Source organism: Lissotriton helveticus, chromosome 5_1, assembly GCF_964261635.1.
Source record: "Lissotriton helveticus chromosome 5_1, aLisHel1.1, whole genome shotgun sequence".
Taxonomy (NCBI): domain Eukaryota; kingdom Metazoa; phylum Chordata; class Amphibia; order Caudata; family Salamandridae; genus Lissotriton; species Lissotriton helveticus.
The window spans coordinates 488,113,141-488,136,691 of NC_136065.1; positions in this window are offsets into that span (position 1 = coordinate 488,113,141).

The following is a 23,551-nucleotide window of genomic DNA, read 5'->3' on the forward strand; positions in this document are numbered from 1 at the left end:
TGATACGTTAATGGTACCAAAAACTATTCCTCTGACTGCCTTGACTGGGTGTCGAGGGGTGTATACGAGCTCCTAAGGCGAAACTCAGAGGTTACACCCACAGTTATCAATGACTTCTTATGTTTTCATAGTTTATTGTTAACGTCTAAATTGTTAAAAATGTGTTTAGTTGTAAGAGGATATGGAAATGTCCTAGTAGGACTGGGCAACTAGTCTGCATGGAGTAGGGTGTAATGGTTAGCTAGGGTATACAATACGTTGACTACTACAAGAAATACAATGTGTTCACTACCATGAATATAGTCACATCTTACAGACACACTTCAGCACACTCCATCCTACTGTGAGACTATCATGCATCTGCAGCATGAATGACTCAAACATAAACAAGACAATTTCCTATCTGACATGGATCCTAAAGGTCTTAACAACCCCTATAAGTTACAACAATTCTTGACCTACCTCTACAGGTATCACAAAGATAGTGTCTGTCTTAATGCAGGAGACCTACCAAGATCTGAGCTTAACTTTGCCAGTAGATTGGCCTTCCACTGTATTACTTCCTTCATTATCATCCTCTGTTCGCATAGTAGTTTTTCAAATGAAAAAAGGCACACCACTCAATGTAATTGATTCCATCCTAGATGTGCATGTTTGATACACTATATTATGGAGCAAACTTGGCTCCTCTCGAATCACCATTGTAAAGTATTCCGAGTTAAATGTCAATGATCTTGGGTTCCAATGCACTTTTTGGGCAAAGTTCTCTCCACTGCATTGAATTTATTGTTCTGGAGTGGTCATTTCAACTGTATGGTGCTGGAACAATTGGGGAGTCCCCGATCAAAGTTAATAAACAATCTGCAACAGCTAGTCACTTTGAGGGCTATTATGAGGTAAAACAACTTACTAGATGTCTGGAGGTATACAAAACTGTCTACTATGGAGGGTATGTTTTACTCGGCCGTTCATCGTGCATTATTGAGGCTAAATGACTGTCTGGTCACCCGGGATGTGAAGCCCTAGGTTAAAGTCTACGCAACTTGGGGACACTTGACCATCATGCTTTCCGACTACTCGCTGGAGCTCCTTGGCCTGGTTGTCTCTGGTATTGTCCCAATTAGGAGACATTAGGGATTAAGCCTGAGACTCTGCTAGATAGGATCTTCCTGATGAGTTCAAATCTGAAATTTTGGAGTACTTCAAAATTAATTTTGACATGGTGGAACATGTGAGTACAGTATGGGAGGCCTTCAAGGCAGCAGTCAAAGATAAATGTATAGCTAAGCATTATGGAATACATAATGGAATAGTACAATCCCTCCAGACACATTTGACTTCACTGGAAAGTGAAGTTAAGACACAAAAAGGGTCATTCATGCGGCGAGCCCATACTTGAACAGATTAGGATCAAACTCTCTAAATTCGAAAAAGTTGAATATAGGAAATGTAAATACCAAGGTAAATAAGCAGAGGCCAGGGCATATGGTGATGTGTTGAAGGGGAACGCACAGGCAAATACCTGACTGCCATAATTAAATGCCTGTGGGCAGCCAAAGACATATTAGAAGTAGAAGACACTGGGGGGCGGGCTTCGGCGCCGACGCATCATGGCGGATCTCTGTTAAGCTCTACGGTCAGAGGAACTTGCAGCTGCTGGAGAACCGTCTTTTACTTGTCCTCATATCCTGCAACGCTGGGCATTTTTGTCGGAATATGCCGTTAGTGTCTGGACGCTTTTTCTCAGCGTTTCCTTGCCCTGCTGCTGCGTTTGGAGCTCCGGTCGTTTCTCCTCAGCAAGATGCGAGCGACCGCCATTTTGGGAGGTCGCACTCGCGCTTCTCATTGCCGGTAAACTGTTTGTTCTCTCCATGACAGGGTCGCGTTTTTTTCTTTTGACCTTTGACTCTGCAACATGATTTTTTTTTGTTTTTTTCTCCATTCTTTCTGGTGCAGTGGGATTTCTTCATGCTCTTTGCTTTTTGTGTCTTCTCCTTGCCACATCACAAGAGCTCATAGCCATAACTTCTCAGATACATGGCTTACTATGACTATTTTTCTTTTTTACACCATAATCTATTTGGATTTTGATACCTTCTGCTGCCATTCGTGGTTATTGTGACTGTGCTGTTTTTGGGGGGGGGGGTATGTGCCCTATTAAGGATCCTTATTTTCTACAACTCCATACAGCTATTATAAACCGACTGTGTTGATGTGTACTTGCAATTTCTTTATCTTCTGGATTTTTGCAACGATTTTGGTTGTGCTACTTCCAGTTTTACTCCAGCCTACCCACTTTGTGACGACTGCTTCGACATTTGAGACGTGGGCGGCCTCCATTGTTGGCCGCTGAGCTCACGTCCTAATAAACTGTCCTTTAACAGGCTGTTGTCTTGTTCTGCCCTCACTTGAGAAATTCTGCTCTTCATTAATTGGGGTACTGCAAATCAGCATTCCTTCTGTTGCATAATATTCTGTGGTATCTCTGTGCTACTATGGCTACTGATTCACATTTTCCTAAATCCTACGTCACGGGCACAAAACCCTGGAGGCACAAAAATGACCCACCGTCACCCATCCAGTCCTCACAGAATCCTGTTCTTGACTCCATCTTGGATGAGCTGCGGGGTCTTCAACCTTTCATGACTGTAACAAATGAAAAATTGAAACAGATTGAAGATAGATGGATCGTTATGGAAAGCAAAGTATTGGATTTGGAGCAGCGTGTCAGTGATTTACAGGACATCTCTACCAAGATCCCAACTCTTGAACAAGAAATCCATAAATTAAAGATTCATGCTGAGGATTTGGATAATCGCAATTGTCGCAACAACCTTCGCCTTTATTGACTTCCGGAAAATGTTGAAGGCTCCAATATGATCTTGTTTCTTCAGAAATTTCTTCCTGAACTTCTCATTCTCCCATCTTCAGGATCTTCCCTCAACATACAAAGGGCTCACTGCCTGGGTCGCCCTACCTCCAATCCTGCTAAACCACGTGGCATTAGTATGCTCTTTTTGGAATTTACTGAACTCATGACTGTCTTGGAGGCCGCCAAACTCAAACGTCGTCTCAGCTGGTCCAGTCATAACATCTTCATCTCTCAGGACATTTCTAATGCAACAAATGCTCGCGGGAAATAATTTCTTGCTCTTCGTCCTCAAATGAGACACCTTAATATCCAATATGGCATACTCCATCCGTGTCTCTGCAAGATCACTCATGATGGACGTGCACGCTCTTTTGATGATCCTGGAAGACTTAAACTTTTCCTCAAATCCTTTTCCTCCAATGGAATGGACACCACTATCTGAGTTTTTGTGTTGCTCTCACCTGCTTGTTTCTACCTAAGATGCTTTATCTACTTCTTCTTTCTTCGCTAATTTGCTCTGTTTACATGTACCATCATTAGTATAAATTATTTTCTGTGTGTTGATTTTACGCTTGTTTCTTTTCTTATTTCTTCTTTTATATATGTTATATGTAACTATGGTTCTCTTTCTCCTATTTCTTGTTTTCCCTTTTGGGATCCGCCTTGCTTCGCGTCACTATGCTCCCTTTTCATTGTCTTCTTATCTTTTTACAGATCTGGCTATTCTGCCTTGATCTGTTTGTTCGTCTTTCTCTTTTTCTTCCATCTTTCTTTTCTTCTCCTTTTTCTCTTTCTGCTATGTCTTTTACCGTATATCTTTTTCTTCTATGTATTTATATTGATTCTCCATTGTTCTCTGTTATTGATTTTGAGTTATTGTATTTTAATATTGTGTTTTTGTTTGTTGCATTTCCTTCTTGTAACTTTTATGTATGGTTTGTTCTTTTTTGTAGTCATGTCCTTGAAGTATTTCCACTACACGTGTTTCCCATCCTCCTAACCCTCCGGTGTGTGTAATTTTGTCACGTGGAATGTGCGTGGTCTTGGGCATCCAGTCAAAAGACAAAAGGTACTGTCTCATTTATCTAAACTTAATTCTCACATTGCTTTCCTTTAGGAAACTCACTGTAATGATGTTGAATCGTTAAAGCTGAAGAGACAATGGGTGGGCCAAGTTGTTTTTTCTCCTGCTTCTAACAAAAAGGGGGGTGTTGCTATACTATTTCACAAGGCTCTGTCAGTTCAAATATTATCTACTCAAAACGATGACGATGGTCGATGGGTAATGGCTAAGATTGTGGTACAAAACAAAACGCTAGTTTTGTTAAATGTTTATGGTTCTGTTAAACCTGACCCCAAATTTTGGAATGATATCAAAATTCTTCTCTCCTCAATTGATTGCCCTAATATTGTTGTCGCTGGTGATTTTAACCAATGGTTAGACCCTTTTTCTGATAGACTGTCCAAATGTAAATTCCAACCTGATAAATCTCATAAATCCTTTCAATCGGCCATTGCCTCTCATCCATTTTATGATGTTTGGAAAACTTGTAATCCTGATTTATCTGAATACACTTTTTTTTCCAATATGCACCACACTCGTTCTAGGATTGATTATATTTTAGTTAGTAAATCTTTACTCCCATCTATTCAAAAATCTGAAATTGGATCTATTTTCATCTCAGATCATGCTCCTGTTTATGCTGCTTTAGACCTTTCACTTACTTCCTCTAAAATTAGTTGTTGGACATTTAACACTTTCCTGCTATCTGATTCAGTATTTCTTAAAGAAGTAACCACCTTAATTAATGAATTCTTTACTTTAAATGACCCATTAGATACCTCTATCCCTTATAATTGGGATGCTTTTAAAGCTGCGTTACGTGCTTTCACCATCTCATATGTGTCAAAAAAGAAGAAGGCTACTCGGAACAAATATGAGGCTCAATTTCAAAAACTTAAAGATTTAGAGCATAAGTATTATCCTCCAAGTCTTCTACTGCTCTTCAAGATCTAATTGCAGCGAAAACTGAACTTAATAAATTAGCTACAATTGATGCATGAAATATTCTGCTTAAAATTAAGTCTAAATATCATGGAGGTCAAAATAAAGCGGGTAAAATGTTAGCAAATTACTTGAAAGTTAGATCTGACGTAAGACTATTGGCCCTATACTTAATGAATCCACTAATAAACTTGTCTCATCAGATGAAGACATTGCTGTGGTTTTTCATGATTATTATCAATTTCTTTATACTGATGACACATTACCCTCCTCTCAAAATCGTAATACCTTTTTCTCAGGTCTCCCTTCCCCACCATCTCTTCCTGAAGAGTTTGCCGCGTTAGAGGCAGCTATTACTCTGCAGGAGGTACTTAATGCTATCCAATCTTTGAAAAGATCGAAAGCACCAGGACTTGATGGGCTACCTGTGGAATTTTACTGTACTTTTAATTCAATTTTTGCCCCCAAACTTCTACAGCTTTTTAAGTCCTTCATTGCTGATGCGAAAGCTTCTGGATCTTTTATGGATGCATTAATTGTTATAATTCCCAAACCTGATAAGGACCGTTCTTGTAAAAATGATTGCCCTATATCATTAATTAATTATGATTGTAACATTTTTGCAAAAAATACTTGCGTCCCGTCTTCACAATATCATCCCTCTCTTGATCAAAACTGACCAAGTTGAATTTGTCAAGGGCAGGTTAGCTTCCGATAATGCTCGGATGTTTACTAATATTATTTCTCATGGCAAAAACTATATGGATACCCTTGCAGCCCCGTCGTTAGATGCTGGAAAAGCATTTGACCGTATTAATTGGCGATTTATGTTTCATACTTTACAATGGTTTCGTTTTGGTCCCTATTTTATTTTTTATATTAAACTTTTGTATTCTTGCCCTTGTGCCAGTATTTTTGTTAATAATCAGTTCTCCAAATGTTTTTCTTTATCCAGAGGCACAAGGCAAGGCTGCACTCTTTCTCCATTATTATTTATTTTATGTCTTGAACCTTTTTTGGAGCGCATCCGAGCCAATATCCGGATTGCTAGCTTTAAGTCTACTACTGTTGAAACTAAAATATCTGCTTACGCAGATGATATTCTGATTTATATGTCCAACCCTGTTGAATCCCTTCCTCCTTTTCTGGATGAAGTTCGATTATATTCCTCCATTTCCAGTTATAAATTGAACCTATCTAAAACAGAAGTTCTCCCTTTGAATTCTACATGCTATCAATTTATGTTCAATGATACTTCTTTTGCATGGTGCCCCTCCAAAATTAAATACCTTGGCATCTGGTTTTCGTCCACCCTATCTGATACTATGTTTTTTTTTGATAATCAATTTTATTGGCATTTTCAAAACAACAAGGACAATTAATTGGCAGCAGCTCGACAATCAATGGGCACATATGGAGAAACTCAGCATCATACATGAAAGAGGTGATAGCATTCCGGTCCGACATCACAAACATTTGAGTTGGGCAAGAAACAAAGCATTGGTCCAGGATCACGGTGGCAGCAGGTTGTACCATTTCCCCCAGATTCTGGAGAACTGTTCCGGTGAACCCCTGGATTCGCAGGGAGCCTCCTCTTGGGCCCCGCACCAGTCCACCCCTCTCCTCCAGCCCTTCACCGTGGGGGCGGAGTCCCGAAGCCAGTGTCCTGCTTAGCCACGGCCACCGCCGTCCCCGGCAGGCGTTTGTCTGATCTAGTGCCATCCAGGCCATCAAATACCCCCAGGAGCCTCTGAATTGGGTCATGAGGGACCTCCCACCCCAAGGCCTCTGTTAACTCTCTCTCCACTCCCCCCCAAAACCTCTCCAACCCCGGGCACGTCCATACCATGTGGGAAAAATCCGTCGGGGAATGACCACATCTAGGCAGTCCGAGGAGGCCCTCAGGCGGGCTCGAAACAGCCTCTCTGGGGTGAGGTAGGACATGTGCAGGTAGTGTATCTGTACCAGCCGCAGCTTGGAGGACGTGGTCAGGGTGCCTGGGGCCATCAAAGCATACCGCTAGTCGGCCTCCTCCAGGGGTCCCACCCATTCCTCCCATCGGGCTCGCAGGTGGTCGTGGGACGCCGGGCTGTTATTGACTAGGGCCCGGTATATTCGGGATACTCCCCCTCTCCCCAGGTCCCCCATCATTACTTGGGCTTCCAGCGGGCTAAATTCTGCGAGGGTAGATGGTGCGGGGAGGTGCGCATGGAGAGCATAACGCAGCTGCAGGTAGCGGAAGTGCTGGGCATGGGGAAGGGCATAGCGCTGCTGCAGATCAGCAAAGGTTCGAATATGGTCTCCCACCCATACGTCCCCGAGCACTGATACCCCAATGAGATCCCAACGACGGAACCCGCCCAAGGAAGACTCCTCCCGGAGCCAGTTCCCATGCCAGAGAGGCACTTCGCGGGTAAGTTTGCGGTCCCATCCCGTATGGCGCAGGGCAGTACGCCAAGCCAGCAAGACCGTTCTGGTAATAGGGGCCAGGGTGTGCAAAATCGGGCATCGTAGAGGAACGCATGGATCCGAAGGGAAGTCTGTCTCCTCCAGTTCCACCCGGTACGCCGGGTCAGACCAGCCGCCCGCATACCAGTCGTGGATGACTATCAGTTTGGCAGCTAGATAATAGAGGTAGAGATGAGTCACCCCTAGGCCTCCATCGTAGGGTGGGATGCGGCCGTGTGCAAGGGAGATCCGCGGTCGCCCGCTGCCCCAGAGGAACCTGGACAGGATGCCGTCCAACTCCCGAATCCAGGCACGGGGGAGTGGAATGGAGGTGTTCTATAGGGTATAAAGGAAACGGGGAAGAATCATAATTTTGAACAGCGCGCTCCGCCCCAGGGGATAAAGGGGAAGAGAGTGCCATTTCTTCAAGTCCGATCTCATCCGCGTCACCAGGGGCGCGATGTTCAACGCCCACTCCAACTCCGGCAGAAGAGTCACCCATATCCCCAGATATTTGACTGAATGGTGACGAAGAGGGATGGACGACTGCCAGTCGAAACACTCCCGGGAGGGGTGCAATGGGACCAGGGTGGACTTGGCTGCATTAAGTCGGAGGCCGGGGACTCGCTCGAAATCCAGGAGGAGTTGCAGACATCTGGGGCCCGTGGTTGCCGGATCTGCCAGGTACAAAAGCACATCGTCCGCGTAGAGGGCGATCTTATCTCTGTGACTCTCATTCCACGCCCACCCCCGAATAAGGCAGTCATGCCGGATGAGCGTCGCTAGGGGCCCCATCGCTAACGCGAATAAAAGCGGAGACAGGGGACACCCCTGGCACGCCCCTCTATGAATCGGGAACGCCTGTGAAAGCGTCCCATTGACCAGCACACGGGCTCTGGGGTTTGAATATAAGACCCCAATATAGCTGCGGAACCGGGGGCCAAATCCCATTTCCCTCAGCACGTCCTACAGATACTCCCATCCCACCGTATCAAAGGCTTTCTCGAAGTCGAGAAAGAGAAGGGCCAGATAGGGAGAGAGGCGGGAACGATGGGCCAGAGCCAGATGGAGGTGGCAGATGCAGTGACGGGTTCCCCTAGCCGGCATAAAGCCGCATTGGTCCGGAAGGACAAGGCCTTGGAGGAGGGGCTTAAGCCTCTGGGCCAGTATCGTGGCGAAGAGCTTGATGTCGGTATTGATTAGTGAAATGGGGTGGAAGTCTGCACAGTTCGCCGAGGGTGGGTGGGTGTTAGGAATGACCACAATCGTGGCCAAATCCGACTCGGGGGGGAAGGCACCCATCTCTATCACCTGGCGGAAGAGCTGTAGCAGCTGGGGGGCCAAAGTGTCTCTAAAGGCCACGTAGAACTCCTGAGGGAATCCGTCCGGGCCCGGCGTTTTGCCCCGGTTCAGAAGAGGGATAGCCTCCAAGACTTCCTCCAGCGAGGATACTATTAAATTTACATTTACTGCATTAATGAATAAATTACAATCCCTCCTCCTCCTATGGTCTCCCCTGTATCTTTCTTGGTGGGGTAGATTGGACCCTATCAAAATGATGATTGCTCCTCATGTTTTGTACACAGTATCTCTGCTTCCTGTTAAAATTCCTAAGGTATATTTTTCTTGAATAAACTCTATCTGTGTAAAATTTCTGTGGAAGAACAAACACCCACGCATTGCTCTAAACAAACTTATTAGACCTAAAAATGAAGGTGGGGTTCGTTTTCCCAACTTTACAGCTTATCATTCAGCTTTTTTGATTAAACAATCTTTTTCTTTAGCTTTTGATTTTATGGATCTTCCTGTCCCTAGATGGATTATTTTTGAACGCTCATTGTTAAAAGATTTTTCTTTTCAACATGTTACTTTCATGTCAAATTGCACCTTTTTGTCTAAATGTCCAGTTTTGAAATATTCCCAAACTCTACTCTATAATACCTTCTCTAAGGACTTGACTCCTCTTCAATGTTTTTTATCCTCTGTTGTATGGTACAATAAAATTCTTAAATATAAAGGCAAATCATTTTATTACAAATATTGGAAGGAAAAGGATATCATTTTTGTTTATCAATTTCTTCACAAGTTCTCTGTTATCCCCTTTCATGAATTGCAATTACGTTATCAGCTACCTGATTCCTTTACTAAAGAATATCATATTATTGTTAATGCCATACAATCTCACTTAGCTACTTCTTCAATCCCGCCTGACCCACCTTCTTTAACCCCTTCAACTCCTTTGTATCCTTTATTTTCTACCTAAAGCTGCCTTTGTATATAAGTTATTGTTATCTAATGTTACTGATCGCCCTAAATCCACTATTGAGACTATATGGGAAAAAGATCTGTCCATTTCTCTCCCTGTTCTAACCTGGGACAAATTGTGGTCCAAATTATTTAAAGTTTCTGCTGCTGCACGTATAACTCAATCTTTGTATTTCATTTATCATAGAGCAATTATTACTCCTGTTAGCATTTGTATGTTTTCTCCAACTTCTTCACCACTATCTTGGTCATGTTCTAGTGAAATGGGCACGTTAAAACATCAAATCTATGAATGTGCTTCTGTTTTATCTTTTTGGAATTCAGTCTGGACTGTTTGCAAGTCAGTTTTTAACTTCAATGCTACTTTATCACTATTGCATGTTTTTTTAGGATCTCTCTCACATGATTTGGATATTGCATCCTCTATTTCTAGACCTATGACCTTTTTATTGCTTTAGCTTTTAAAGTAATTCTATCATCCTGGAAAGACAATTCCAAATTATCGTTACTAACTTGGTGGAATTTCATCTGTGATGAACATAGGATTGCTACTGTTTCCTCTTCTTCTACTTCTCAAAAAATCAAATTTGATCTTCTTTGGCTTCCCTTTACTGTTTATCTTTCTTCTAATCCTCACTTACGATAACTCTTTTTCTTTCTTTTTCTAAATATTATTTTATTACATTCCATCTCTTCCTCTTCTTTCTTTCTCTCACCTTTCTATCTTCTCTCTCTCTTTTTCTTTCTGGCTTTCCTTTCCTTTTTCACCTCTTTCTGATCAATATATTGATATTCTATTTTATGTTATTTGCCTGATTGTTTATCTTATTCTATGTTAATAATGTTTCATTACGGCATTGTATTATTTCCATTTTCTTTGTTACCCTATGTATTGGAAAAATCTAAATAAAAATTTCTTAAACAAAAAAAAAAGAAGTAGAAGACACGGTTGGTGTTCTGTTCTCCATCAGGACACTGCTAATATTTTGGAGTTGTTCTCAATATACTTTCCAAATCTGTACTTTTCTATGGGTTTGAAGTCCCCAACTCAGGTAGCTGAATATCGAGAGGATTTGTGTCAAGCTGGATGGGGTATGCGCACTATCACTTATTCAGGTAGCCGGTTACACTAGCAGAAATCATGTCAGTTATTAGGGAACTTAAGTCAAAAGTAGAAAGACTGAAAGATTATTATAGTATATTTTTTTTTTTTCAATGTCACTGATTTAACACTTACAGTTGTACAGAAAATTGAAACGCAGAATGAAATCTGAGTTTGGAACAAAACAATCTGATTTGCCTTTCCATGAAAATGACTGTCAGAACTTTCAGGCTGTTTTTTTAGAAATAACAATGTAGGTCATCAAGAGAAATAGACCACTTTGATGTAAAGAGTCAGAGGGCATGACCACACCACTGCCATCACTTGCAGCACGAAGAGCTTAAACTGAGCGCTTCAACTAAAGCAGGTAACATGCTGAACCAAATAGGTGCAGGCGGGTGGAGTCACTTGACGAAGTAAGAATGTTTGAGGGCCATTTTGCAGGTTAAAAGTATAATCATGCTCCAAAGTTACATTCTGATTCGAATTGACTATTTTACAGGCAGTGTGTCACTACAGGGTCCGCCCACCTCTAAGACTATGGGGCACGGAAAATCAAGAATAGAAGTAAAATAATTTTCACGTGTGTGCTTTATGTGCATGAACCTACACAAAAATAATAACTTGTACTAATTTCACATGGCAGGTTGAACAGTCCGGACACAGACAGTTCGTCCAAAGAAATCTGAGTAACAGTGCACGTGTTTGTCACCAAGTTTTTGTTTCCATTGTCCTCATTGAGTTTGCACAGCATAGAACACAAGCTGTGCGATTTAGATATATAATACGGACATCAACAAAATACGGAATCTAAGTAATTTTGTCCCTTTTGTATACAGATGGAAGACACTTTGCAAATACATCAGTAGTGTTTGGGAAATTTCTTGCCTGAATATGCATAAACCACTGTGCAGATAGACTGCACGAGAAGTGCAGCTACACTTATAGGACTAGGATTCTATTATCAGCAAAGAGATTGAGGAATTTAGGGTTTAGGTCCTGAAGAAAGCCATATGACCATTTAGGTACAAAGACATGAATGAAAAATGTGGGCCATACAGATGCCGGAGTCATTATAATGACCCCTGCGACATTGCCTTGTGTTTTTATTCTTGCCACAGGATACTGTAATAGATTTCTAGTAGTTCTGTAAGTAATTTTACTTTCGGAATCCCACCCCATAAAATCAGCAAAGAGCTCTCTTCTTTTTCAAGGTTGAGCCCATACCTTGTAATTATGGGGCAGCATCAAAAAAACAATGGGTGTTGTGGTGGAACGCCCACTGCAACACCCATTGCATGCCTCTTTCACACTAAGTGCCGCGTGAATAAAAGCATTATTTACAAGGCGTTAAGCCATGTTAAGTGGATTAACCCCCTGGCTGCGGCCGGAATTCTGCGCCTGTGCGGCACATTCCGATCGTGGGCGTGGTCATGACGGCTCCCGGCCGTCATCAGCACACGCCCACCGTAACTGATGACGACCGGGAGCCGTCATCAGCACCGAAGGGGTTAATGCTGCCTTGTAAATAAGGCGAAGGACTTAACGCCACCAGAACTTCAGAAAATAGGATCTTATGGTGGCGTTAACTTCTTATAAATATGCCTAAGTTAGCCCTCCTAGAAGACTTGTACCCACACCTAGATGCTACAGCCATGTTTTAGATGCCTCTTAGGCAATTGCTCTTTAGAATGAGAATACTGTTTTGCTGTACTGTGAAGAAAGGGATTACCCGACTCATTGATAGGTTGGATTATTTTACTTTACAACGTCCTGGTGGCATAGGTACACATGAATGGAATTTCCTTGTGCCTTATGGCCATCTAGCAGGGTATGCAACAAGAAAGCCCCCTTTCTCCTTTTCTGTTGGATTTAGCCATAGAATCCCTTGCAGCATAGCTCCACCAGCATTACTCAGGACTTGTGTTGCTATACACAAGCAGGTGTATATTAATATCACTGCATTCAAGCGATCTAACCTCTATATCAGAAACTCTAACAAATGCCTCAGCATGATCATGAGGGAGTATGTAAAATGTGGGGTTCTCTCAGACGTTACTGACAACTGAAGCAAATCCCAAATCTTCAGTCTCACTAACTGCACTACCAAATTCGTACCAGACTTTCCCTGGAGGAGTGTGAGCGGTCTTTAAAATACCTAGGAACACGAGTCAATCGGGATAAAGATACTGTAGTACGTGAAAACTAGGGTATAACAATTAACGGAATCACACAGTGGTTGTCCCTCCTGATCCCCTACTTGTCTAAGTAGGACTTATAAAGATGATAATCCTTCCAAAACTGCTCCACCTATATGTGAATGTGCCATTGCCACTCACAAAATCCATTTTACTGCCTGCTCAGGACCCAAATAATCAGATTGGCCTAGTCGGGTAAACAACCTTGGATCAAATGGGATAAACTTGAATTTCCCTTCCTCTGGGGTAGTTTTGAAGCACCGGCCCCAGAACTGACCTACCAGAGTAACCAGGCCAAATATGATTTATATTGGCTTTGACCATCACCGTACCTACAGCACATCAAGGTCGAAAAGGACGATGTGGCTTCCATTCCACTTCAACCTCTAATTGGCATTACGACCCCATAGTATACATGAGATATAGCAACTATCACATGCACTTTGAGACCATGGAAGAGACTGAGGAAAAAAGTAGGCTTATATATCATCTATTCCCCCATCTACCCAGAACCTACCACCCACTGCTGCCAGTGATCCACGTAGCCAAGGTGTTCTCTCAGATGTCTACTCAGGAACTGCTGTGTTGGGGAAGCTGTAGCAAAGTAGCATCTTTCTTAAACCACTAACAGAATGTGAGAGACCTACCATATACATCACTCGTTGTTTTTCTGTACTATCAATTAAGGCTTTCTGTGCAAATCGGTTCTTCTGGCCTACCCAACAGAGTCACGCTTTTTTCAAACACTGTAAAACTTTTGTAACTTAGCACCACCAATCACCTAATATAGACTCTGTATTGTTCAGCCCAGGAAGAGATACCTGTGACAGGGCAGACATTCTGGACGGAATGAGCAAGGGCCTTGAAGTACCAGAGGACATGTGGAGATTTTACTTTAAACAGATTGCCATGGTCTTCTCAAGTAGCAGACTGACCATTATTCACTATAAATGTATTCAACTGACCTTTTACACCCCTATGTCTCTATTGAAGTTTGGCCTCAGGGTAGCCTCAAACTGCACGGGATGTGGTGCAATAGAGGCCAAGTTCTCACTTGCCTTGCAGCAGAGTCCAGGCATATTGGAATAAGATAATGTTCACTCTGTCTTCAATTTTGGACTGTCAAGTGCATATATACCATAGGATCAACCATCTGGGCTGTTTGAAGGAGATCAACACTCTAGTGCTAGCCAGGCAAAAAGACAGGTGGCCTCTGGCAGACGAGGTCCTCGAAATGTAAACAATGCATGGTTTATTTCAGTGAGCATCTGGAACCCCACGCTAAACTAATGCCGCCATCCAACAGACCTAGAGACATCAGGGGCCACCTCAAAATATACTTATTCAACTTGGTATCTTAATACAATGGCTGCTATTGTAGATGCAGCATCGTTTTAGGTTCTCCCTGTTAAATGGCTGACTACTTTAGGTCATTCAATAAAGCATTTGTGCCACATATCTGGCTAATCGAACTGCACCTAATATCTCCTGTGGTCTCTGGTTATCTGATGCTTCATTGCTGATGTACTAGATATAATTAAACTAACATGTCTTTTAAGATGCATTGTAATGCTGACATGTGAAATGAAATTTCATATAACCCTTTTGCCATTCTCTTGACTTTATGATCTTTTTGTACCACTGTTTTTCTGCAAGGTTTTCTATTTATGTATTGTTAATCTGCATAATGACAAATAAACAAACAAAATACAGAGGGAATACCTTGCAGCACACGTATTTGTTATTCCACCCATCAAAGAATCCACACAAGGAAGAATGTTTGTGCAGTCCAGCACTGTATTGAGGTAATTGCACTGTTCGACCCCTGACAGTGCTCGAAAGAAAGCTGTCCAGCAGGGGGATTTAGTATGGTGCCTGCCTTCTAGAGACCTGATGGAACGACTCATCGGCGCCCGACATCACCGTAGCCATCCCGACCGGCTACAAGATCACCCGCAGGGATCGTGCCAGCGGATTCGGAGGAGGAATAGCCATCGTCCACAAGTCCACCCTCAAGGTCGCCACTCACGCAGACAACACCCTCAACACCGCCGAACACCTGCACTTCCGGATCCACACCGACCCCAACACCACCCTCTGAGGAACACTCATCTACAGACCCCCCGGACACGGGGCTCAGTTCAGCGACTCCATCGCGGACCTCACCAGCACCCACGCATTCGTCACCATGGACTACATCCTCCTCGGGGACCTGAACTTCCACCTCGAGAACAACAACGATGCCAACTACGCCACCCTGATCAACAACCTCGCCAACCTCGGCCTCAAATTACTTGTCACCGCACCCACCCACGCCGCCGGCCACACGCTGGATCCGGTCTTCTCCACAGGCTCCCAAGTCGCCTTCGAACACACCACCGAGTTCCACTGGACCGACCACCACTGCATCCATTTCACCTTCAAGAAACCAACCACGCACCACCGCACCCAACAGCTGCCTCGCCGCTGCTGGAGCAAAGTCACAGAAGACCAGCTGATCACCTCCCTCACCAAGAACCCACCCACCGACCCCACCAACCCAGACACCGCAGCCTGAAACCTCATACAGTGGACCGACGACAGCGCCAACACCCTCACCCCGCTCAAGAAACCCTCCAACAGCCACGCCAAGAGAGCCACCTGGTTCACAGTCGAGCTCCAGACCTCTAAACGCGCATGCCCGAAACTAGAGAAGACATGGCTCCACGTACGCACACCGGACAACCAGGCAGCACACAAGGACACCACCCGCAGACATCACCACCTCATCAGATTAGCCAAGAGATCCTCCTTCAAAGACCGCTTGGATAACAACGCACAAGACAGCAAAGAGCTCTTCAGCATCATAAAGGAACTCTCCAACTCCAGCGCCAACGACATCCCGCCCTCACAGGAACTGTGCGACTCACTAGCCATCTTCTTCCACTGCAAGATCGCTGACATCCACGACAGCTTCAACACCACGACCGCCCCGACTATGCCAGACTCCACCTCCCCTGTGAACACCACCAGCGCCAACCGCCTGACTTCCTGGTCCAACATCAACGACGACGAGACACGCAAGGTCATGAACTCCATCCACTCAGGATCTCCATCTGACCCGTGCCCACACCACGTATTCAACAAAGCAGACGCAGCAATCGCACCCCAACTACGGATGGTCATCAACATCTCCTTCGAAACAGCAACATTTCCGTAAAGCTGGAAGCACGCCAAAATCAATGCCCTCCTCAAGAAGCCCAAAGCGGACCCCAAGGACCTCAAGAACTTCCGGCCCATCTCCCTGCTCCCGTTCCGGCAAAGGTCATCGAGAATATCATCAACATGCAACTGGCCCGCCACCTGGAAGACAACAACATCTTGGACCCGTCCCAGTCCGGAATCAGATGAAACCACAGCACCGAGACAGCCCTCATCGCCGCCACAGACGACATCAGGCGCCAACTAGACAATGGCGAAACATCAGCCCTCATCCTCCTGTACCTGTCCGCTGCCTTCGACACGGTCTGCCATCGCACCCTAAAGACATGCCTCCTAGAAGCTGGAATCCAAGAGAAGGCTCTTGACTGGACCACGTTCTTCCTCTCCGGCAGAACCCAGAGCGTCTGCCTCCCACCCTTCTGTTCCGAAGCCGCCGACATCATCTGCGGCGTCCCCCAGGGCTCATCCCTCAGCCCAATGCTCTTCAATGTCTACATTGCCCCCGACACACAAGTGGCCCGCCATCACGACCTCAACATCATCTCCTACGCTGACGACACCCAGCTCATCCTCTACCTCATGAAGGACCCACACACCGCCAAAACCAACCTCCATGAGGGAATTAAGGCCGTTGCCGAATGGATGAGGAGCGGCCATCTGAAGCTGAACTCGGACAAGACGGAGGTCCTCATCCTCGGACCCACCCCCTCAGCCTGGGACGACTCCCGGTGGCCGACCACACTGGGAACAGCACCAACACCCACCGACCATGCACGCAAACTAGGATTCATCCTCGACTCCTCCCTCTCCATGTCTAAGCAGGTCAACGCCGTCTCGTCCTCCTGCTACAACACCCTCCACATGCTCCGCAGGATCTACAAGTGGATCCCGACCGAAACAAGAAGAACGGTGACACCGGCCCTCGTCAGCAGCAGACTGGACTATGACAACGCACTCTATGCAGGAATCCTAGCCAAACACCTACGACGACTACAATGCATCCAAAACGCCTCCGTCCGACTGATCGTCAACGTCCCCCGCCGCAGCCACATCACCCCCCACCGGAGAACCAACACTGGCACCCCGTCGACAAGAGGATCACCTTCAAGCTCCTCACCCACGCACACAAAGCACTCCACAACACCGGACCAGCCTACCTGAACAGCGGACTCAGCTTCCACACCCCCACCCGCCAGCTCTGCTCCACCAGCCTCGCCCTCGCCGCTGTCTCCCGCATCCAACAAACAACCTCCGGTGGCAGATCCTTCTCCTACCTCGCCGCCAAGACCTGGAACACCCTCCCTACCCACATACGGCAGACCCAAGACCTACTCGCCTTCAGAAGACTCCTCAAGACCTGGCTCTTCGAGCAGTAGCAGCACCCCCCTCTCTCCTCAGCGCCTTGGGACCCTCACGGGTAAGTAGCGCGCTTTACAAGTACTCTGATTGATTGATTGATTGATTGAGTAGGACCCTGCAGGCAGGAATGTACACAGCCTTACATGTTGCGGATATTGTTTTCAAGAGCAGGATCAGGGGTACTAGTAATGCCTTTACCTTATTGCAATTATTGAGGAGGCTATTACATTGCTCAGCTCCTGAAAGTACTCCCAAAAGCAAGTGTGCTGAACTTCGTGTTCAGTTTTTAGACCATTATTCCACCTCACAGGCAGAAAAAATTGACAAATTTCCCCTGTTTAAAATTTTGCTCAGCACCGCAACAGATGACTGTCACCCAGCCTGAAATTCATGCAAACAATTACAAGTACCAGGGTAAAGCAGACCACAGACACATTGAGCTCCACATGAAACCTCATAAATACGACAGTGACACAAACAGCCTAAAAAGAGTTCAAATATGCAGTCTGTAACAAATTGGGTTATTGGCTGAAGGAGGTGAAAGCCCCGCACAGTCAACAACGACAATCCTTGTCAGGGTGTACCATAGAAGTTACTAAATTAACCTCTGCTTAACCTAACCTCTGGTAGATTGGCACAAAAGCAGTCAGGCATTTTTAAAGTACGTTTGCAGCAATCGAACAGTAATAAAGTGAAAACACTACACATTAATAATACACAAAAACAAATTAAATACAATCAGTAGAAATAGGGTTATGAATTTGTAAAGTTTCTAGCACATAAAAGATCAAAGATCCAACCATGGGCATTCGGTCGCGCAAGAACGGTTCAAACTCAAAAGTCAAGGTCAACTGCAATGGAGCGTGTTTTGATTACAAGTATTGGCCTGGTCTTGGCTTTCCTTCGGACTTCAGCATGGTTCTCAACGAAGGTAAAGCTTTCAGTGGGTAGAGGTACTAGTCTGTTTCCGAGGACGAGTCATCGACAGGAAGCCACTGGGCGAGGTCTCAGCGAAACCGTCTCAGTGAAGTCGTCGACGAAGTTGTGAAAAGTTCTGAGTGAGAGAAGCTGGATATCCTGGACAAGAAACTAGTCTATGTTGATGTGGTGCTGGTTGTTGTCGAGCTCAGAGAAGATTTCTACTTTCAGATTGTTTCAGGTTTTCTGGAGCTCATATTCTCTGAGCAGGACGAAGCTTCAGGCTGTAGCCGAAGATGGTTCTACATGGCCAGATACCGTTGATGAGAGGTCCAGCTGAAACATATTTGCTGCTGCAGAGAAGAGTATAGCCGGAGCTATTGCATAGTCAGGCCAACTGGCGAAGTACGTTGTGTGGATCTGTTGGCAGCCAAGTTCCAATCTTCTGTCGATTCTCCAAGCTTTGGTGAAATACCACCAACACCATTACCAAGGATCCTGTGCTTGGGGGGGCACCCCTTAGACGGTTAGGACTCGCTCCGGCAGAGGGAAGTAGCAGGGTTCAAGGCCTCAGGAGCTTGTTGTGGCCTTATGGCTCTCACAGGAGGCCAGTCAGCTCTTCAAGTCACTCTGTTGGTCCTGGGTTTCAAGGAGGAGGCCCGTTCTCCTTCAAGCAGCAAGGCAGTCCTTCAGTAGCAATTCAGTCTGGCTGGAAGCAGGACAGTCCTATTGTTCCACTGGTCAGGTCCAGGAGTGTACTGAACACTGTTCTGAGGGGCCAGTATTCATACTTGCTGCCAGCCATTCTGTGAGAGAAAAACCCTGTACTACCGACACATCTGGTTCTGGAAAGTTCTTCCCTTTTCTTGCTTAGGCTCCAAGAAGGCTGGGGTGACAAAAGGCATGCAGCCCTGGTGTCAGATTTATTTGTGTGCGCTGGAGGCACAGCATTTGAAGTGCAAGTTAGGCTCGATGCAGCTCCGCCCCAGCCATCCTGCCAGTATGGTCCATGCATGAAGTGATGTGATTGAGGACAGTCGAGTAAGGCATAAACAGGGCAAGTAATTACTAACTTTCTAAAGTGGCATTTTCAATCAATCAATCAATCAATCAAACATTTGTAGAGCGCACTACATGCCCGTGAGAGTCTCAAGGCTCAGGGGGTGGGGCCGCTACTGATCGAACAGCCAGGTCTTGAGTAGCCTCCTGAAGGTCAGCAGGTCTTGGGTCTGTCGTAGGCTAAGTGGGAGGGTGTTCCAGGTCTTGGTGGGGAGGTGGGAGAAGAACCACCTGGCGGTGGTTGTTCTTCGGATGCGCGGGACGGTGGCGAGAGCAAGGTCAGCGGAGCGGAGCTGGCAGTTGGGGATGTAGAAGGAAAGTTGTTTATTGAGGTAGGCTGGGCCAGTCTTGAGGAGCTTGAAGGATATCCTCTTGTTGACGGGCAGCCAATGCAGGTTTCTCAGGTGGGTGGTGATGTGGCCGTGGCATGGTCCGTCGAGGATCAGTCGTTCAGAATTACTACTTAAATTTCAATCATGCCCTTAAGGAAGATTTCAAGTTACAATTAATTTGAGTCAAAAACAGCAAATCTCTACCTGTTCCCAATCAAAAGTTAACACTTATTACATGTAACAAGATAAAACAGTGTTTGTCTAGGGGAGAGATAGGACTTACAGTAGTGAAAAAAGAATTTAGGAGTTTTTCACTGATGGGACATGTAAAACTGAACTTATATGTCCAACTTTTTATATACAATGCACCCTGCCCTCTGGGCCTTTAGTGCGTACCTTAGGAGTGACTTATATGTATTAAAAAGGAAGTTTTATGCCTGGCAAAAGGTTTTTTTGCTAGGTCAAAATGGCCGTATAAAACTGCATGCAGGCTATAATGGCAGGCCTGAGACATGTTTAAGAAGTCTACTTAAGTGGGTGACACAAAAATGATCGAAGCCCACCAGTAGCAATTAATTTACAGACCATGGGTAAATGTAGTTAGGCCTGGGCAGAACTCTAAGGAGTGCCAAACACTCCGCCAGTGAGCAAAAGTGCTCATCTGATCTTTTGTGTTGCTTTCTTACACGCGAGAAGCACAATCCGTGCTTCTGTGCTGAAACATCAGCGTGAATGGCACCACACGGTCCGTGGCCATTTACTTTTACCTGATTTGTGTTCTGCGCATAATGCTGGGCCTGATTTTTCAATCCAATCAAATCTATTCAACCCTCACTGTTTCCCCTCATCCACTCCTCATTTACTTTTTCAGTGTGTGTCTTTGTGCTTGTTTATTTAGTGTTTTTGTCTTTTTTTCTGATTTTCTGAACTTTTTGATTTTCATTTTATTTCCTTAGTTCTTCCTTTATTATTCTCTTCCCTCCTAGTTCCTTTCTTTTTTCCCACCCACTGCCATGTCAGAGCATTGAGAGAGTACAAGCGGCAATGCCAGTGGGTCTCCTAGCCACACACCTAGGAGTCACCGCACCGCCATTGGATGCAGCCCCACCCCTTTTTTTTTTAGTTGGAGGTGGGTGCACTTATTTTTCATGTGCAACGCCAACTCCCCTCCAATGTGGCAGCAGGCAGCAGACCTGTGAGGGGTTACGCCCTGCAGGAACATCGGCTGCTGTTGGGGAGGGTGTACCAGTGCATGCACCGGAACACTGGGGTACAGCGACCCATGCAGCAGTTGACACACCATTGTGCTGATGTCCTTGATTAGGATCAGGACCTGCTCAGCCTGATGTGCAACGAGGTTTCAGGCTCGGTAAGTAATTATTTATTTGTTGTGTTCTACAACACTAATTTCTTTTCCAAATAGCATGCTGCTCACACACACAGGTAAGTTAAGTTGATGATACGAATATATTGGTTTAAGTTTTAAGATTTTAAGATAGCCAGGTACTCAAAGCTAACTAATAGTACTCACCACGTTGGCACTTGCTTCGGCTGATTTTTTAAGAAGTCATGCAGACTCCTCTGCCCTGTCACTATGATAGTGGGAGTAATAATATCAGTGATGTAGCATTCTCTGAACCTTTCTTTATGTAGCTCATACAGTCTCAATCTCGTGATGTTTAGTAATACTATTCATCTATGCATTGAAAAGGGAGACTAAGTTGGACCCTCAAAGTTGGTTGAGAAGCAAATATCATTCACTGCAATGCATTAGTACTTCCAAATGTAGTTTAGGAAATTAGGAATACGGTTTAGGTTTAGGAAATTAGGACTAGGTTAACTGAACTCAATACTAGTACTACAGGCGAACTGATTTTAAAAAGTACAATGTTACTGCGTTTGCCATTGCCTTTCAAAATGTTTCGGGGGAGATTAACTGTACTGCTAATCAATTTATTTATCTTCTTTATTTCTTATTACATCAACATCACACAAGGGCAAGCAGAAGAGGGCATCACTAACAGCGGGTCAGGACGGGTCTGCCGCCACCAGTGCTGCAGCGATTGGTAGTACCACCACCAGCGCCATGGCTGATTGCTCTGCTGGCCCCTGCAAGTCTTGCTGGTATTATTATTATTATTATTATTATTATTATTATTATTATTTATAATATTAATATTATTTTTATTATTATTTATATAACGTTAACCTCTCCCCACTATTAGAATCATTTTGCCTAGTTTATTCTTTTTTTGCTATCTCCTTGTTTTTCCAACTCCTCTCCTATCTAATGTTCGTTAAATTGTTGGTATCCCTGCATTAGCCTCTTTTTCTATATTTCATGTTTCTGTAGCTGACTTCCTCTGTCAGGTACTAGTAGTCTGTAGCTTTTGTCTGATTTTTTAGTAAGCTTTCCCTGTCCCCCTATATATGTGGGGACTGGTAGTGTAAGACTAAGATAACAGATTCTAGGTACTCTACTGTGAAGATTGCAAGCCCAAGTAAGCTATTTTTCTTTACGCCTGTTTGTTCAGAAGGCTTTCTTTTTCTTGCTGATGCTCATACAGTAAAACAAGAGTGCCCATGTTCATGGTGGACCCGCACCCCAAAGCTGTGTTGTATTAGCATTCATTCTATACCAGCAGTTTCCATGGTAGTGCAGGATGTCAGGAAATTAGTATGGCTGCACAGTATGTGTCAGCTTCAGGTAATGCAACATTTACAGAGTTTTCACTGCTTTGCAAACCGAAAACAACATGTGTTGTCCTTCCCTCCATGTGCCCAGTACTTCACTTCTTTATTCTTTTCTAAGTTATGTCCCAGCCTATCAACAAAAATGACAAATTGATTCTTGGCATGAGCCACATCTTTCTAGCCAGGTGATTAATATATTTCATGGCTTCCATAACTGTTTTACTCCTGTTCAAATTTTTCCCCATTTGACATACATCAACTACAGTGACTGACTAAGCCAAAACCTAGGCACACGCTGATGATCAGTTACACCTCACTATTCTATAGCAAAACCTTTACCTAACTGGCCTATTTCCTCTAACTTACCCTGCAGTACAGTAAGTTAAGATTCCTTTCCTTACTGCCAAGTGAATGTATTTGTTGAAAATGGTTTGTGGTGGAGGTTGATGCAAAGAAGTAAAGTGGGAGTAAGAGCCTGATTTCATGTTTTGTAGATGAGATACTCTGTGATGAACATGCCACAAAAAAATCTAAAATCCTGTTCCTTTCCCTGTAATGCAGTGCATTGTTATTCCTACGTCTACTTGTGGCTGACAGGTTATTCACATTTTATACATGATGTGTGTGACATAGTATCATAATTATTCATCTGCCTCTTTAGAATCAGGGTAGAATGGAAAGGCATTTGGAGAAGAACAGGGTCTTTGGAATAAAAGTAAGATAATTGTCCATTACAGCTGCCTCAGCTGCAGATGGCAGAGTACCCGAGGCTCTAGCTTCCATTAATTTAGTACAACAACAATACTTGTACTCCATAGTCCATAATGCCTTACTCATTAATGAGAAGTAATTTATTTAAATTTTTTGCACACAAAGGGGCCCATTAGGATGGAGGGCGGATTGCCCCCACCAGGCCAGCGGTGGTCACCGCCGGCCTGGCGGGGGCCATCCACCCGCCATCCGCTCTGGAATGACCCCCGCCATATTAGTATGGCTGGGGGGTCCGCCGCTTTTCCGCCCCGGTCGCCTTGCGACTGGGGCAGAAAATGGTTTATATGGTGGCGGTGTCTATCAGACACCGCCATCCATATTAGCATG